The following is a 17,850-nucleotide window of genomic DNA, read 5'->3' on the forward strand; positions in this document are numbered from 1 at the left end:
CAGAAAAAAGTTAAGTGAATATCCTATAGCAGGAAGAAATATAATTTTCTAGATCTTCGGTACTTAAAGTCTGTGCTCCTATCAGCCATATCATCACATGAGAGCTTCTTAGAAATACTGAATCTGAAGTCCTAACCCAGATCTGCATTTTAACGAGGTCTGCAAGTGATCTGTATGTCCCAAAAAGTTTGAGAAGCACGGATTTAGGACACAGATTTGGACTCAGGAAGGCAGGCTGGTGTCAGATCCTACCTTTGTCACTTACTGGTTGCCTGATGTGGGCAAGTAATTCTCTGAGCTGCAGTGTGTTTATCTGGAAAATAGTGATTAAATAAAAACCCATCTGCCCTCCCAAGGTTATTACAAACATTCTCCAAGTTAATTCACATAAAGTGCTTTTTAGACTGCCTGGCTTATAATAAGTGCTCAGTAAATGTGAGCCATTATTATTATTGTTAAAACAGATAACCTTCCTGATCAGCCAGCCAGATGGCCCACGACTCCCCTCTGTGAAAAGCAAAATTCTCCGTACATACAAACTGCGAAAGAAAGAAGACACAGAGCCCGTGCCCTTGAGATGCTCGGAGCAGTGAGAACGGGAGGACAGACGCATAGAAAACCAGACAAGCAGAGTTCTCCCACAGAACTATCCCCACGGAGCCCGCACTCTCACAGGCGAGATGGGCTGTTTGTTGAGTTGCCACAGGGAAGAGGAATGGTTCTGGAGCTTGTTAACTAACTGATGAGTCAGGGGCCACAGCGACTGAAGCGTGAAGGTGGGAATACACAGACAAGGCTGAGCGTGGCAGGGCCACCGGGGCACACTTCCCCTCCCCCACCCGTGAGAGTGCAGAGCAAGTGGAAGGGGCGAGCCTGGGGTGGGTGGCGCGGGGGGCGGTGTGTGTGTGCAGGGAATGGGGTCAGGGCAGGTCCTACCTGGGGCAACAGGGGACACTGGGCCTGAGGGACTGGATAAACCAGGATCCAGAGGGGAATGCTGGTCTCCAAGCCCTGAGGCAAGAACATTGATTCCAAATCCAGAGCAGGTAATGGCAGGATGTGTGCCAGAAGCTAGGAGTACCCTGGCCAAGACTCGATTTGTGTACCATAAACTGGAGCGGAGTCTAAGTAAGGGTCAGGGTCCTGAGGGCTGCCTTGAAGCATGATGCTACCAGTAACAACTGATAAAATCATAATACAACGATAATAACGTCATGTATCAAGTGCTTAGCACATGTCAGCATTTCCTAGTATTAATTCACTCCATCCTCACAAGTATATAAAATCAATCCTTTCTTAATACAGATGAGAGAACTGAGACCTAGAGGTAGTAAATTATTTGCCCACAGTCACGCTTATAAGTGGCAGAAACAGGCCATTTGCATCTTGTAACTGGCCTTCTTAACTCTTAAACTAGATTATCAGCTGGGTTTTGGTGCTGGATTTGGGGGGGGGCAGGGGGAGGGATCTGGTATGTGAGTTGGGTCCACCTGGCTCAAGAAAACTGGGGGAGAAAAATCTTTTGAAGAGGTAGCCACTCTAGAGATGAGGATACCCCTAATTTCACCTTATCTTAAGTTGTATTTACATGGGGCAGATTCTGGTAAATGCCTACTCTGGGTCACACACGAAGCCAAGCTCTGAGAGACAAAGATGCGTCAGGCACTGTCCTGGCCCTGAGGAGCTCAGGGTCTCCTAGATGCCTGTCAGAGCAATGTGTGTCGGAGAGATGCAAACCATGGAGAGTCAGGAGAGAATGCTGTGGCTGTAACTTACTTCTCAGCCAATGAAACCAAGATGGTGGAAGGTTTGGCACCATTCTTCCTGTTTCCAGTTCCCCCGTGTCCTGTCTTTGTGAGTCTCTCCCCCAAGCCAATTTGGCCCTAAGTTGCTTCACCTTCTCACTTTCTGCAATTTCTTCCCCCACCTCCTCAAGTCTCCTTATTTACGAAATTCACAGATCTAGTTTCAAATTAGGAAGAAGCTTTGGCAAAATCTCAATTCATCCAGCATGCAGTTAGAAATAACCCATGGGCCAAAACAAGCCATGAGCAAGTTGGAGAGGAAAATGCCCTACACAGCAGGGGGAAGAGGCTTGGTCTATGGCTTGGCAGATCTTTGTGCAAATCCCAGCTCTGACACCTATTAGCAGCTGGATCCTAAGTAGTGACTTACCTTCTGTAAACCTGAATTTCTTTTCCCTATGCAAAGTCCTTCATGTGCCCCAATTGTCTTTAGGGATCCCGCCTAATCTAGGCCCTGCTAACTTCTCCAGCCTTATTTCCCACAATTCCCTTTGGACTTCAAATAACAGATGAGCAGTCCCTTAAATCACAAAGACATATATTGTTTACTTGTCGGGATGTCTGGGGGTATGCGCTTCCGGGGTTGCTTTAGCAGCACTTCAAGGTCCAGATATTGGGTCCATCTCTCTCCAGTTCTCCTGTCTTTCCTTTTGTCACAAGATGGCTGCCACAGCTCCAGACATGACACTCATGCATAACAGTGAGGAGATCTCTTCAATTGGCTTCTTTGCTTTAATCTGAAGCTCCCCCAGGAATCTTCTCTTGACATCTTTTTGGATGAGACGGTGTCACACGGTCATCTCTAGCAAGGTGAATTCTGATAAAGCATATATCTTGCTTTTCTCTATGTGGTATAGTTCGTGAGGCGGAAGTGGATTGCAAATGTCTGTTGAGTGGCCAGGCAACATTGTCTGCTATATTCCTAATCAAAATTTTGTCTCACACACCAAATCCACTCAATGTTCCCCCAAAAGAGCATATAATTTCAGCTTCTATGTCATTGCATATGCTGGTTCCCTCTGCCTGGCATGCCTTTCCTTCCCTTCCCCATCTGGTAAAACCCCACTTACCTTCCAAGATTCAGCTCTGCGATGCCTTCCTATAATATCACTTCCACTCCAAAGTCTGAGTTAGACAGATCTCCCCTCTATGAGCCAAAAGCTTCTCTGATTTATTTCTAGACCCTAGAGTCTAGTGTATTACCTACCATAAAACAGGTGCCCATTAGATGCTTACTGAACAGATAAATGAAGATAACAGTCACCACCTCATAGTCATTGCGAGCTTGAAAATGAGGTAATTTATGAAAAATAGTATACATTTTTATTAATAGCAATTGACATCATGATATTAGTAATTTCGGCTAACATGGAGTAGTTACTATATGCCAGCCACTATTCTAAAGGACTTACACGCCTAATTCACCTAATGTGAACAAAAAAACCGTGAAGTGGGTCAGTTACCATAAGCTAGGTTTTGTTGAAGTGACAATGCTCAAATCTCATCAAAGATTTATTTCTCACTCAAACATCCTTTGGGAGTTGGCATGGGGGAGGCTCTCTAACCATTTTAATCATTCAAGAAACCAGCTGCCCATCCTGTCATTGGCAACCCAGGCCACGTGGTCACCTTGGTCAATGTGGCAGGGAAGCCCACCCCAGCTCTAAATGTTTCTGTCCGGAAGTGATGCACAGGAATTTCACTTACACTTCCTGGCTCGAGGTAAGTCCCCCGCTCATGCCCAAGTTTAAGGGGGTGGGTGCTACTGAAGGAGTCGGTGAGGGCTGCTAGCCTCTGCCACACAGATACTATTATTACCTTTAATTAACAGGTGAAGAAACTGAAGCAGAGAATGGAGATAAAGCAGTGTACCCAAGATCACACAACTGGTGAATGCTCGATCCAGGATTCAAACTTGGCTTTTGTGAATTAGAGCAGAGGTCAGCAAACTCTTTCTGTCAAGGGTCAAACAGTGAATATTTTAGGCTTTGAGGCCATACAATCTCTGAAGCAAAAGCAGCCACAGACAATGCAAACGAATGGGCACAGAGGTATTCCAATAACACTTTATTTGCAAAAATCGGAGGTGGGCCGGATTGGCCAGTGGGCCATGGTTTGCTGACCCCTTGGTGAGAATTCTTGCTCATGACCCCAAGGTTACCCCGAGCTCTGAAGATTGTGAAATGATGAACGAATGGGAGTTACTATAACCATTTTCTATCAAATATCTGCTACATTACCTCCCTAGCCAGCCAGAGTGAAATGACTTCACAGACTTTAATGGGTCACTGAGCCTTCATCCAGCCGAGGTTAAAGGTAACCAGCTTCTCTTTGGGGCCTGGCTAATTATTACTGTGCGAGTTTAAAGGGAATGACAGACAGGTAATTTTCTTACTAAGAATGAGAACAGGAACCATACCAAGGACCAAGCAAGCCAGTATTAAACCCCCATTAGCTGTGTAGGGTCATTTCTAATGGCACGTTCACCGATGGGACAATTATTCTGCCGGTCTGTGCTAACCAGCAATTGAAATCAATGGGAGGCTCTGGGCACCGAGGCAGGTTTTTTTCTGGGCCACCTAACCCAGACCTTGTTTTTCCAGCTGACACTCTGCCTGTGTCAGCTAATTCCTGCTTTGGAAAATGCATTCCAGGGCTAATAAAGACTTTAAAGTCACACCATTTTCTCACCATGTTATTAAAACCCAAATGGCTTTGCTTATTCCTAATAGGACCAGGAGATTTCCCGGCTAGCTCAGAAAGGGCTGGAATGTCACAGAATCTGGGTTTTCCAATGGGAAGACAAGGCCCGGGGTTTATTTGTGGATTGATTGTTTCTAAATAGTTCAAGTAATGGAAGGGCAAGGCAGTGCGTTAGGCACAATAAGAGAAGCGCATGGCAACCTCTGTCGTGCTGATACGCGCGTGCGTTTGGCCATCTGGAAGGCGGCATGCACCTTCACTGTTCACTTACTGCCGGCGGGAACCTGGGCAAGTCCCTCTGCTTCACTGAGCCTCAGTTTCCACTTTCGTAAAATGGTGACAATGCGACCAGTTTCACAAGGGCTGTCGTGAGGGCGGCAATGGGGTGTAAGTGCCCAGAGGGCCCTCCCCGAGTGGCAGCTAGCATGGAAGCAGGAAGGCTTTGGGTCTGGCCAAGCCAGAAATAGCTGAGAACTGGCTCCGGGAAACTGGCAGAATCAAACCCAAGCTGGGCTCCCTAGTGCTAATTGGAAATAAATCAGGAGAAGCAATAAGCAGCCAGAACAATTAGAAGAATGAGCTAATGGAACCCGCCCACCCTGAGTTTTGCTCCTTCTGGAATGGCAACCAGTCCTCCCCCAGGCCAGTCTGCAGCTGCCTTGAGGGAGGAAGGCTGCGTGGGGCAGAGAGAGAGAGAGAGTGCCTCATTTCAGCATGTCTATCTTTATCTCCACCATCAGTTCTCACGAATGCTGTGCTGAGCTCACCAGAGAGGGCAGCTGGGGCCATCCTTGGAGGCCCGGGGAGACTTGCACATGTCCCCAGCAGGACAGGGCACCAATGAGCAGGGAAGGGCCAGACGTGGCCCTGGGCAGTGGCTCTTCTGTGGCAGAGCTGCAGGCAAGGGGCCACGAAGCTTTAGAAGCACGGGTGGGCTTCCAGAGCTCATCTAGACTCTACATACCCCTTTTTCAGATCAGAAAACTGAGGTCCAGAGAAAGGGAGTGATTTGCCCGAGTCAGGCAGCAGGAACTGAACCCGGATCTCTCCCCTTCGGCCTGTGTACCGTGCAAACCCTTTAGAAATGGGTGAGGCACCAGAGCTGGGTTGGAGAGACAGGGGCTTCATTTGAGCAGAGAGGAACAGTGTGAGGTCAAGAAAACAGATTTCTAAAATTCTGAGCTAGGAAAAAAGAAAAAGCTTTCCCCATCATAATGATACCCACATTAGACCATCCAGTTCCCCTCACTCTCGGATTTCATTCCATTCAAGTGGCCCTAGCCAGAGGGAAGCGTTAGCTTTGGATCCAGAAGATTCAGCACAAACACTATTTTTGCCTCATTTGGTTTGTGGAAAATTTTAGAATCCTGGCCCTGCTATTTCCTGGCTGTGTGTCCTTGTGCAAGTTACTTCCCCTCTCTGAGCTCCAATTTCCCCACCTGCAAAACTGGAGTGGTGGTAGAATTGAGTAAGCTACAAAATGTTCGACAAATGTAAGGCTTTGATCGAGAGGCGTTTACTTCTTTGTACATGAGTTTGAGGCAGAGAACTCCCAGTTGGTAGCAGGTGTCTCCATTCCTTAAAAAAAAGAGTAGAGAAAAATGCCAAGCAGCCATCCTGCAGAGCGGGGACCCTGCTTCCTGTTTTAACAACCTCCCTCTAAACTGTCCGGGGGGTGGCCAACTCCCCTCCATTGCAAACTGCGGTAAATTGCATTCCAGGCCAACTCACCAATCATTAGCCATGCAATCTTGTTTATCCTGCCCCAGCCTGGAATTTGGCCTCTTACAAAACCCCAGCTACAAAAGGAGAACAGGTTGGACCAAAACTGCATAGCAAGTGAAAGAAGCCTTCCAGGAGGCTAGGGGATGTTTATTAAACAGACACGGGCCAGGACCCACCCAGCAGGTCTCAGTCCAAAAGTGCCAGCTGACCTTTCTGTTGACACTGAGTTGAGAGTCTGAGGTGTGATCTGATCCCCAGAAAGGACAGCTCCCAAGTTTGGGTCATTGTCTAGCCCAAACTGAAAGTCAGCTCTTCACTGCCGGTGACGGCAGCGTCGCCTTAAGTTATTCACTGGTCACCTTCGGTGGGGCCGAGATTCTGTCATCCTCCTAATTTCTCTAGGAAGCTTTTACAATGTGGAAGTTGGGCTTCTGATTCATTGAGCCACTTGCCCAAGGTCACAGAGCCAAGAGGGTGGAGTGGATGGGGCAGCTGCTGGCACACTTCCCTGCCTCTCCCCTTTCTTGGGGTGACAGACCCAGCCGCCTGCCTGTCACCTGAGCTGGGCACCAGACTCAGGCTAATCTAATTATAAGACTCTCCAGGCAAAGTGAGGCCAAGCAGGACCCAAGAGACACTGCTCGAAGCACTTCACAGCTACGGACACACTCATGCCTCATAACCCAATGGCATAGTTACAAATGATAAATAAAAGCCCTCTTTACAGATAAATAAACTGAGACCCAGCAACGTTAACTAACTTACTCGAGGTCACACGGGTAGTTAGCAGAGAAGTCAGGATTTGAACTGAGCCATCTGGCTCCAAAGCCCATCTTTAACCACGAGGCTAGTCCGTGCCTGAAAATTGGTGGTGTGAGCGTGGGCCACGCCACTGTCGGCCGTCTCCCCTTTCAGTTCCACTGCACTGCTTCTCGGGGCTCTGGGGACTCGTGAGAGCCCCGGTGTCGCCTTCACTCTGCTTTTCGGCGCCGTGCCAAACCATCTCATCGGGCCAGGCGGCCTCGCACAGCTGCTGAACCGCCTGCCCCCGGGCCTCCTCTGCCTCCCTTCAGTGGCTCAGCCACACTCACACTCACACACACGTACAGATACGCTCGCACACATCCACAGACACACGTGTGCACGCACAAGCACTTGCTTTCTCAGACACAGACACACACACATACACACCTATACACTCACTCTCACACACACATACACTTGCTCTCACACAGATACACACACACACAACACATATATACTCACTCTCATACACACATAGACACACACTGTCTCACACATCAGTATGCACACACACATACACATCTACGCTCACCCTCACACACATGCACATAGACACACCTCACCAACACACACACACACACACACCTTGCAGACAGACACAACCATTAACTCTTTGTGCAGAATGTTAACTTTCTTCCCAGGGCAGCACTGTCGCTACTATAATGGAAGTCACATAGGTCAGTTTAATTTTCTAGTAGCCGTATTGACAAAGTAAAAAGAAAGTAATGCCCATAATTTCAGCAGCACATTTAATATATTCAAAATATATTTTTAAAGATTTTATTTATTTATTTGAGAGAGAGAGAGAGGGAGCGATAGACAGAGAAAGGGCAGGGGTGGGGCAGAGGGAGAGGGAGAAGCAGACTTCCCGCTGAGCAAGGAGCCCCACATGGGGCTCGATCCTAAGACTCTGGGATCATGACCTGAGCCTAAGGCAGACGCTTAACTGACTGAGCCACCCAGGCGCCCCAATATATTCCAAATATTAACATCGCAGTATGTAATCAATATAAAGCAACTTATTAGTGAGTTTCTTATTTTTAAGGTTTTGAAATCTGGGATGTATTTTACACTTACAGCACATCTCAATTTATACTAGACACACGTTTCTATGAAGTGGACATGGCAGCTTTAGGGTAGGACTTCCCAAACATTTTCGAGTCACAGCGCACAGAGGAAATGATCATATGTATATGGTATCCTGGGGTAAATAGTTGCACCTCATTGAGGCCAGAGGCGACAGGCCAGATACTCCAGTTTCCCCCACCCCGCCCAACCCTGTGAAGGGCTGGACCATAAGCATATTAGGAAAAGGCAGCTTGTCTGGGGATTTCAGCCCCATTTGCTCTTGCAGCCGAAGTCCGATGCCCCTTGTTCTGTGCACAGCCTGTGCATTGGGGCTGGAGCAACCCAATGTCACAGGCTTGAAAACTACAGCCCGTCTCCATTCAGTTTGGACATTTCTGTGGGCCTGCGCCTTCCCGGCCCTCAGGGGCTCCCGCTGCTGCACGCCAGCCTCCTGCCCACTTCACATCCATCTGGACTGGAAACTGAGCCTCATTACTGGTTTTCACGAAACTTCAACTTAAGCAATTAAGTTAGCTGAGTAGATTCTGGGACATTTGAAGGTCAAAGGGAGGAAGATCCCTTCAAAGCACATGACCCTCTGACATCTTGCTGGCTCTTAAGCTGGCTCTTCTCTTCTGTTATGGCTCGAGTGCTTGTGTCCCCCCCCCCCAAATTCATGGGTGGAAACCCTTACTCCCAAGGGATTGGTAGCAGCAGGTGGGGCTGGACAGTGATTGGGTCATGAGGGTGGAGCCCCATGATGGGATCAGTGTCCTTACAAGAAGAGGAAGAGAGCTTGTTCTTTCTCTCTCTCTGCTCTCCACCATAGGACACACCGAGAAGACAACCAAGCAGGGGAAGAACGCTTGTCAGACACTGGCATCCTGACCTTGGGTGTGTCAGCCTCCAGAAATGTGGGAAACAAACGTTTGCTGTTTAAGCCACCCGGTCAGTGGTGGTCCCTTGTACCAGCCTGAGCTGCCTGGCGGTTTGGTCTGGTCCGCGGGTGGCTGCCTGCTGTGGCCGATCACTTCGACTGGCCTTTGGGGCATTGTGGGCCCACCCATCGCTGAAGTCCATGGTCCTGGCCACTCACCTCTGATTTCAAAGTCCACCCACACTAGCCCTTCTCAGTGTCTCTGCATTCCTTGCTGGGGCCCCGGGAACTCACAGAAAACTTGCATGTCTCCTGCTGCCTCAGGCTCATTTTTCTGGCCACTTATTCCTGCGCGGGCTGCACAGCTGTCCCTGCACAACCGGATGCAGCCTTGTGCAGTGCCCCCTCCTACAGCATCACCTGCTCACCGTGTCTGCCACAAGCACCCCTTCTCCCCCCCCACCGCCCATATTCTCAGGATCCTCCGTCCTACCTGGGTGTTTCCCCCATACCCTCTTTTAGGGATCCTCTCTGATCTGGGGAAACCGGGCACATGGTCCTTCTGGCCTCGTGCTCCCACCACCATCCATCTTCCTGGCAGAACAATCACAAGGGAGCAGGGGGCACTGGCCTCCCCTTCCTCACCTCTTCATGAAAGTCTAATTCTCTCCTCTATCATGGGGTGGCCTTCCCCTTGCCCTTCCCGGAGACCAGGATAGACAGGTGCAGGCGACAACAGCAGCAACCCCAACACCTTGCCCATCAGTAATGAAGATCCACACGGATTATCCTGGTTTCGATTGCTTTTCCAAACCTTTCAAAGTGCTCCAAAGAATAAGGGATCCCCCTTTAATAGTTACCACCTGCCTGAAAAGGCAGTCAGGATTAGAAGTGACACTTTTTTCCCTGTTGCATACATTCAGTGGTGATTATTATGATGTTAATTATTCATTTAGTCAGCCACGGAAGAGAGGGGAGATACAAACAATGCAATTAAGAAATGCAACTGCGTCAGCAGGAAGCCTCTTCTCCTCCCGCACCTCCCCAAGCCTGGGCTTGCAGAAATCCCAGAAATCCCAGAAATCCCGGGTCCCAAATCCGAGTCCCAAACCCGAACCCGCAGCCACAATTTCCCGCACTCCCCTTCCCTTATACCTGCCTGAAGTACTCATCCTAATTCAATTGCCTCCACTCTACAACTCAGCAAAGAAATGAAACTTGAAACAACACTGAATCCCAATTTTGTCTATTCTGACAAAACACATACAATTATGCTGATATCCAGTATGTGAACCTTCTGACAACAGCTTTGCGGGGAGTTGCGCGAGCTATTAAAACCCGTCCATCCCCTCTGACCTAGAATTTATCCTACGGGAGTAATTCCTGAAAGGAAAAACTGTCACAGTCATGTTCATTGTGGTGATGTCACTAATAGCTCCAAACTGGTGACCTTAAACCCAAGTGACGGGAGAGGTGAGGGCAAGTACGGCACCCCCCGTAGCAGTGTAATACTATGCAGTCATTACAAAGGACGGGAAGATTTTGTCGAAACGTTTCAAGTGCTCGTGATTTGGTGTTCGGTATAAAAAGACAGAACCCCGGCCCGTCTCTTTGCAGGTTCTCCCAGGCCTCCCCGCCAAGTCTGCGTTAACCAAATCCTGACCAGCCTGGTATCTCCTTCCCGTGTCCTGGTCCCGCGGTCCGGCTCCGTTCAGGCCTCCTCGTCGCTAGCACGCGTGCTGGCACAGAGACGCTCCCTGTCCGTCTGCGTGTTCGTGTCTAGCTCTGGGGGATACATTTTTGGAGGTCAGGGTCTCTGTTTTCTCTCTCCCTGCTGCCTGGCACTTAGTAAATGCTTAATAAATGTTTGTAGAATTAAAGAATCGATGGCAATAATGTTGGCTTCTGTTTATTGAGCACCAACTGTGTGGCATGCATTGTGACTGGCCTGTAGTATTTCACATGATTTTATACTGATAATCTTTTGATGTTGGTCCTATTGTTATCCCATTCGTACAGATGAGGAATGATCCCAGGGCAGTGGTCACACACCCAAGGCCATGCATTTGGTAAAGAAGAGGAGACAGCCTTTGAATCCAGCTCTGCCGGACTTTCAGACCAGTGTTGTCTATTTCAAGATACGTGCGCATGCGTGGGTATGCATCGACCTATGACTGGTAGATAAATAGGAAGAAAACACGGAGAAATGGAAATGGACGATCTGCTTGGCTGGTGAAGAGTAAGATGGTGGGTAATTTTTCTCTTGTTCTGTATACAATTTCTTTAACTGCTAGGGAGGGCTGAGAAGAGAAGACTTCACCTAGGTTCCAAGTCCTTCTAGAGCTGAGTCCTGGTAGCCTGAATATCTTAAAGGGAGACAAGCCATGCTGATCACTTACCTCCTTTTCTAGTTACCTACGAAGGCCCAAGGAGCGTTCAGTTCCAGAGGGACCATCGTGGGCAAGTCCCAGGCTTGTGCTCAACGCCCGGAGCAAAGTGTCTGCTGCGATGTGGCCTTGCTGCCCATGCCTGGCCCACCTGGCCCGTTGTATGGGGACAACCCCTGCCTCTCTGCTCGCTGCCTTCCGTGGAAGCTGCACCGTTGCTGTTCCGGGGTGCATCTCCTCATGGGGGGTGTGTTCTGGGTGGAAGCAGGGGCACAGGGAAGGTAGAAGCATAGCGTGGCCACCATATCCACGGGGGTCCTCAGACCCGGTAGGCCGATGTTATCTCTCCCCGAGTAGAGGTAGGATGCAAGGAAGATAGTCATCACACTGCTTTAAGCTTACATCTCCTTACTGTACCACTCTGCCTCTGTGTTATGAATTAATATTTTTAATAAATCCCGTAATTATCTTGTGAATGGCATAATTATATTGCTTTGTCATTTTTTTTCAGTGTGGAAACCATGAATTTGATAAATGCAATTGTTTAAAAAATATCTCCATTTTCTTAACTTTTGTTCCAGCATGTCTTCATTTTTAAAAATGTACTCAGAAATACAAAAAAAAAAAAATTGAAGTGATTCAGGTCCCTTTTATTCCCTGAGAAATCTGGGCCCCTGGTGTCTGAGCTTATATAGGATAGAGATAAGCTCATAGCTCTTAGCTATTTTGGAGTGTTCCATGTGCTTTCAATTCTTCATGTGGAAAATAAAAAAAAATGGGGAAAAAGCAGAAAATAAGATGAAAAAAAGCAAAATCTAGGTTTTTAAAGGGCAATGGAGATCAAATCCATCCACTTATATCTGCTTCTTTCTCAAACACCACTAACATGACAAAGGCGTATACAAAATATAAATTTACAAAAACAAAAAGAATAGAAGCTTAGATACGTCAATTAATTTTATGAAAGCAGATGGGTGAATAGTCACCGGCTTTGCCAACTAGAGAAAGCTATAACCTAACCCTACAAGAGAAAAGCCGGAGGCCCCCAGAACGTCTCAGGAATTGGAGACACTGGGTAGCTCAGAGGTTGAATGAGGAGTAGAGCTGAAAATAGTAGGGATGGTTGAAAAAGCAGGAGACAGCAAGAACCGTCACTACCACCAGCACCACCAGCAGCATTATCTCCCCTCATCACCACCACCGTCACCGTCATCACCAATACCACCGTCACACCACCACTCCCTCCATCAACTGCTAAATCCAGACAAATGTCTCTCCTCTAACACAACAAAGCCTCGATGGTTTTTTGAAGTGGAGCTGGAGAGACACTATCACAGCTAAGAATAGGGCAAAAGACTTTATTTTCCAAGGATAGCAAATCAAAGTCTCCATACTGAATGCAGAGATCTGTACTGGGTGCCAGGGTAATAATCCCCAGGCAGGAGATTGAAGGACTCCATTCTAGGGAAGCCAATGAGCCTAAGAACAAAACCACTTCACTATTTCTTTACTTAATAGTGAAACTCACCAATAACAAGCCTCACTGACGAGCTCCCAAACAGCTTTCCAGCTATTAGATATGAACACCAGCCAAAGCTACAGACAACCAAACAAAGCCTCTGGAACAAGCCAAATAGAAAAGAGGGGACCCAAGAGTGACAGAGACGATATAGAAGCATTGTCTGCCATGGAATACTGCCAAGGAACAACAAGGAAAACAATAGCAATGATTTTCTCAGGAAGAGAGGAGTTACATCGCAAAGATTGAGGCTATAAAAATGAAAGCTCAAAGAATAAGAAAGAACCCTTGTGAAAAATGAGACTGGGATTATGGGGCTCAAAAGGCTGTGGCCTCCCCAGAGTCTAGGGAGGATAGCACACCGGAAACCAAGCAACGAGTTCTAGGCAGCAGGGTACCGTATTCCTGTTCATCTGTGGCCAAGATACATCTGGAAACCGGTGGATTTGGCTACCAGGTTAGGTCCTGGTATTTGTCCTTCATTTAATCTCCACAACGGTCCTGCGGAGTATGAGTTGTTACCCTCATTTTATATACAGAATCTCAAAAAGATATGGTATTAGGTCAAAACCTATGGAATAGTTTTGTAGGTCATTGCAATTTCCGTGGTTCAATCCAACATACGGTCTAAGGTCACACTGCAACTTTTTTTGGCCAAAGATAAAAAATGTTGAAAAATAAGACATTATCATCTGGGGTCCCAACCACAAAATTTTTTTCGCATGTTATCCATAAGTCTAAAAGGAAAAAGAATATGTATTTTTGTAGTGGTTTCTGAAAACCTCTTTCCTAGTTTGGCTATGGTCGATTTGCAGCAAATGCATAGCATTAGTGGTGTGTGTGTGTGTGTGTGTGTGTGTGTGTGTGTGTGTGTGTGGTTTAGGTGGAGAAATCAAATGAGTGTATTGCCCAGAGTCACAAAGAGGCAGGGGATGCTGGTTAATGGGAGTGTGGGTTGGGACAGAAGGCTTAGCCCTGGATCTTCTCATCAGGCTGACTCTGTAGCAAGCATAATCCCGGTAGAAAAGCACAATCCCTCAGGTTCCAGACATCGGCCAAGGAACCTCAGTTTTTCTTATGCCTGCCCTTGTAAACTGGCTCGACTCCTTTCTCCCTGCCACTTTGGTTGAAAGCTTTGAGGGGTGGAAACTCAGCCATAATTTCTTTGGTCACTCATCTTACATAATAACAGATCCTCCCCAGACACTTAGAGTCCCAAGAATACTCTCATTTCCATAATTAAAATTTCCAGTCTGGGTAATTGAAGAAACTCCAAATTTTATTTAAAGTGATGGCATGTCTCCTCACCCAATCAGGGCCTCCTGAGGGACGGGGAGGCCACTGCCTAGGTTTCCTCTTGCTCCTTCAGGTGAAATGGAGGGTGGGGCGGGGGAGAGCTGATCTCCCTGGCACCCACGGACCTTGGCTGTGGTTTCCTCTGGCTTTGGCCGAGGTTTACACCTGACTTTCTCTCCTGGGTACTCTGTAGGTTCTTGTCCCTGGGGTGTCTCCCAACTGCAATTTCTGTGAGGCAGGGACTCTCCTTGCTGACTGGTGTACCAGCCCCCCTCACCCACTGGAGACTCATCATTCGGGTCATGGCACCTGGGCGGCCTTTTTGGGTAAAGCTGTCCTGCGTGGTCCACATATCCACAAAAAATACCCATGTATTCTCCGCCTTGGCAGACACTGGAGTGTGGGCCATTCCCAGCTTCCTCTCCTTCCTCTCCTCTCCTCTCAGTCCAGCCTCCTCTTGCCTGTAGGCCACTCAGATGAAGGGCCAACGGCAGCCCCATGTGTTCCCTCAAACTCCAGGGACAGGCCAAGCTCTCCTCTGGTCCTTCTTACAGCTGCATAACCCACAGGCTTGCGATGACAAGAAAGCACATCCATCTCCCGTCTGGAGGGGAGGCCAAGAGAAAATGCCAGAGCATTCCAGCAATTTTTCCTAGAAGTGCCTTTCCCCCAAATCTCTTCAACCTCAACACCCTTACACCCTCAAGTGTAAAGGGCTCAGGGTTGAAAAGCTAGGTTCGCCCCCATCACCTTCGTAAGACCTGCATAGGTGGAATGGCTCCTCACCTCGCAGTGGCTGGGGAATGTGTCACCTGTTGTTTCAGTGTCTTGGGATCTCTGTCAAATTATCGCAGAAAGGGTCCCATTTTGCTCTGTTGTTAGGCAAACGTGCTACACATGCGGGTGTGTGCTTGGTAAGTATCAGGGAAGAAGGTACGCGTGTATGGGTCCATTCGTGCCTGCGGAGTGGGGGGGGGGGCTGGGATATGCATTTAGGCATATACACGCATAGATGGACACATGGACACATACACCTGTACATGTGTGTGGTATGTGGATATGATCGCTGGAGACACACGCATTGTGTGCACATTGGCGTGAAGCACGGACGCGGGCTGTGCGTGCGTGTACAGATCTCATCTGTAAATGCCAAACCATCCGTGTCTCCCGTGGCTCCACTTGCTCCAGTACACAAGACTCCTTGCTGCACTTTGAAGGCCCCTCTGGTAAGTCAAGGGAAGCAAAAAAACCCCGAGTCCCTAGTGGCTCAGCAGCCCGGGAAGCATGACACCCCCTTCTTACCGCTGTATGTCGGGAGCAGCAGGCGCACTGCGAGGGGAAAGTGATCACGGCCGCCCTTAAGTGGAGCGAGGTGTTGGTCTGCCTTCTCCCCACTGAGGAGCCCTAGAACAATGATGTGATTTGCTTTACAGCAAAAGGCCCCTCCCCTGGTTGTGCCTCTTAGCTGAAGGCCAGGGGGTGAGGGCGAGAGATTCTTGCAAAGATTATCGCATTTGTGAATCGAGGTTATATCCCCTTCATCTTGGCGCGTGAGCCACACCAGCAGCCCACGTGAGGCTTAAGTACCTGCCATGTGACAGTCATTCTCATGCCCGTGGTGTCACGGGGCCGTTGAGCGATTGCACGGAGGTCAGTGTATGTGTGCGTGTGCATGCGTGTGTGTGAGTGTGTATACTCAGCCCTCCGCGGGGGCAATTGGACGTGTGAGTGAGCGCCACTGGAATATGTCTTTCTGAAGTGCCCGGGGCCCATTTCCGTGGCAACGGAGAGAGAAAGCCAGGGAATCGGGGAAACGCTGCCAGCTGCCGTGGCCGGGACAGCCTTGCCATGGCACACAGGAAGGAAGAATCGCAGCCTAAATGGGGAAGGGGCAGGGAGGTGTGTGCTCTGCTTGCAAAGAATTCGCTGTTTATTCTGCTGCAGGCGACCAGCAAAGCCAGCCTCCTGGGGATGAGCCTGCGCATTTCTACTGCCCTTTTCCACAGGATCCAGGAGTCCACCCTGGTACCATGAGCAAACAGCACCCTGTTAGTAAAGGCACCAGCTGGAGGGGCTGGCTATGAGACAGGGACTTGAGTCAGTCAAGGCAGAAATGGGGAAAAGACCCAGTAAGTCTTATTCTCCAGTTTGGTCTGGGGCCATGGGATTACCCAGGAAGCTCCCCCGAAGCAGTTGGCTCTGAGCTGATTAAGACAGTGATGACCTTCCTCTAAGAAAGACCCAGCACAGCGAATCTCAACCGTTCATAGACTTACAGCTCAAGAGCCCCTGCAGATTCCCCCCTGTTTACAGAGGAGGGCACTGAACCCATTTATTCATTCACGGGCCACATATTTACTACAGACCTACGTACGCTTGAGATGGGCTCTGGGAAGACAGCAGTGCAAGAGTCGGGCAGCATCCCTGCCTTTATACTGCTGACATTTCAGGGGGAGCATTAACAACGAACAAGATTAATAAGTGACATACAGAGCATGGCAAACAGTGGTAGATGCTATGCAGAAAAACAGAGCAAGGTCAGGGCAGAGAGGGAGGTGGGCAATTGGTGGAGCGGTGTTACTCCTTATAAGAGGCAGGAAGTCCTCGTGGATAAGATGATCCATGAGTAGAGATCTGAGAAAATGGAGGGAGCACACCATACAGATCTCAGCAGGAAGAGGATTCTGGGCAGAGGGAGTGGAAGTGCAAAGGCCCTGGAGGAGAGGCCCACTGAGCGTGTTCAAAGAACTACAGCAAGGCCAGAGAGGCTGGAGCAGAGTGGACCAGTGGGACGGTGGTAGGAGTTAAGGTCACCGAGATCGCAGTGCCAAATTATGGGGACCCTGAAGGCCTCCGTAAGAACTTTGCTTTCACCCTGAGTGAAGGGAGAGGTCGTTGGGGGGTTTGCTCACAGAAGACGCATGATTTCACTTGTATGTTTTTTTGAAAATTTTTATCGTGGCAAAATACACATGACATTAAATTTAAATTAAAAATAGAATTTATCGGGTCCCCTGGGTGACTCAGCGAGTGAGGTGTCTGCCTTCGGCTCAGGTCGTGATCCTGGGGTCCCGGGATTGAGCCCCACATTGGGCTCCCTGCTCAGCAGGGACCCTGCTTCTCCCTTTCCCCCCTGCTTATGCTCTCTCTTGCTATCTCTCTCTCTCTCTCAAATAAATAAATAAAATCTTAGAAAAAAAAGAATTTATTAAATTTAAGTTAAAAATGGAATTTAATTTGGATTTACCGTCTTAGCCATTTTAAGTATGTTAAATGCATTGCTAATGTTTTACAACCCCCACCGCCATCCAGCTCCACAGTTCTTTTCATTTATAAAAGCTGAAACCCTATGCACATTCAACAACTCCCTATCCCTCCCATCCCCTGGCAACCACCATTCTGCTTTCCGTCACTAGGATTTTGACAACTTTAAGTACCTCATATGAGTGAGATCATAGAGTATTTGTCTTTCTGTGACTGGCTTATTTCACTTAGCATAATGTCCTCAAGTTTCACCTATGTTATGGCACATTACAGGATTTCCTTCCTTTCTGGAATTGAATAATATTCCATTGTATGTATATACCACATTTTGCTCATCTATTCATCTGCCAGTGAACTCTTGGACTTCTTCCACATTTTAGCTATTGTAAATAATGCTGCTAT

At 48.3% G+C, this 17,850-nt stretch overlaps 1 long non-coding RNA gene across 1 annotated transcript; it reads left to right on the forward strand.

Annotated features, from left to right (window-relative positions):
• Positions 1 to 3,304: 3,304 nt before the first annotated feature.
• Positions 3,305 to 11,890, forward strand: LOC103664472. The gene is made up of 6 exons (XR_569029.1): positions 3,305 to 3,527; positions 3,637 to 3,745; positions 8,935 to 9,053; positions 10,600 to 10,788; positions 11,002 to 11,229; positions 11,394 to 11,890. It is a non-coding gene; the product is annotated as an uncharacterized LOC103664472 (long non-coding RNA).
• The last annotated feature ends 5,960 nt before the right edge of the window (positions 11,891 to 17,850 follow it).

Source organism: Ursus maritimus, unplaced genomic scaffold, assembly GCF_017311325.1.
Source record: "Ursus maritimus isolate PB19 unplaced genomic scaffold, ASM1731132v1 scaffold_15, whole genome shotgun sequence".
Taxonomy (NCBI): Eukaryota; Metazoa; Chordata; class Mammalia; order Carnivora; family Ursidae; genus Ursus; species Ursus maritimus.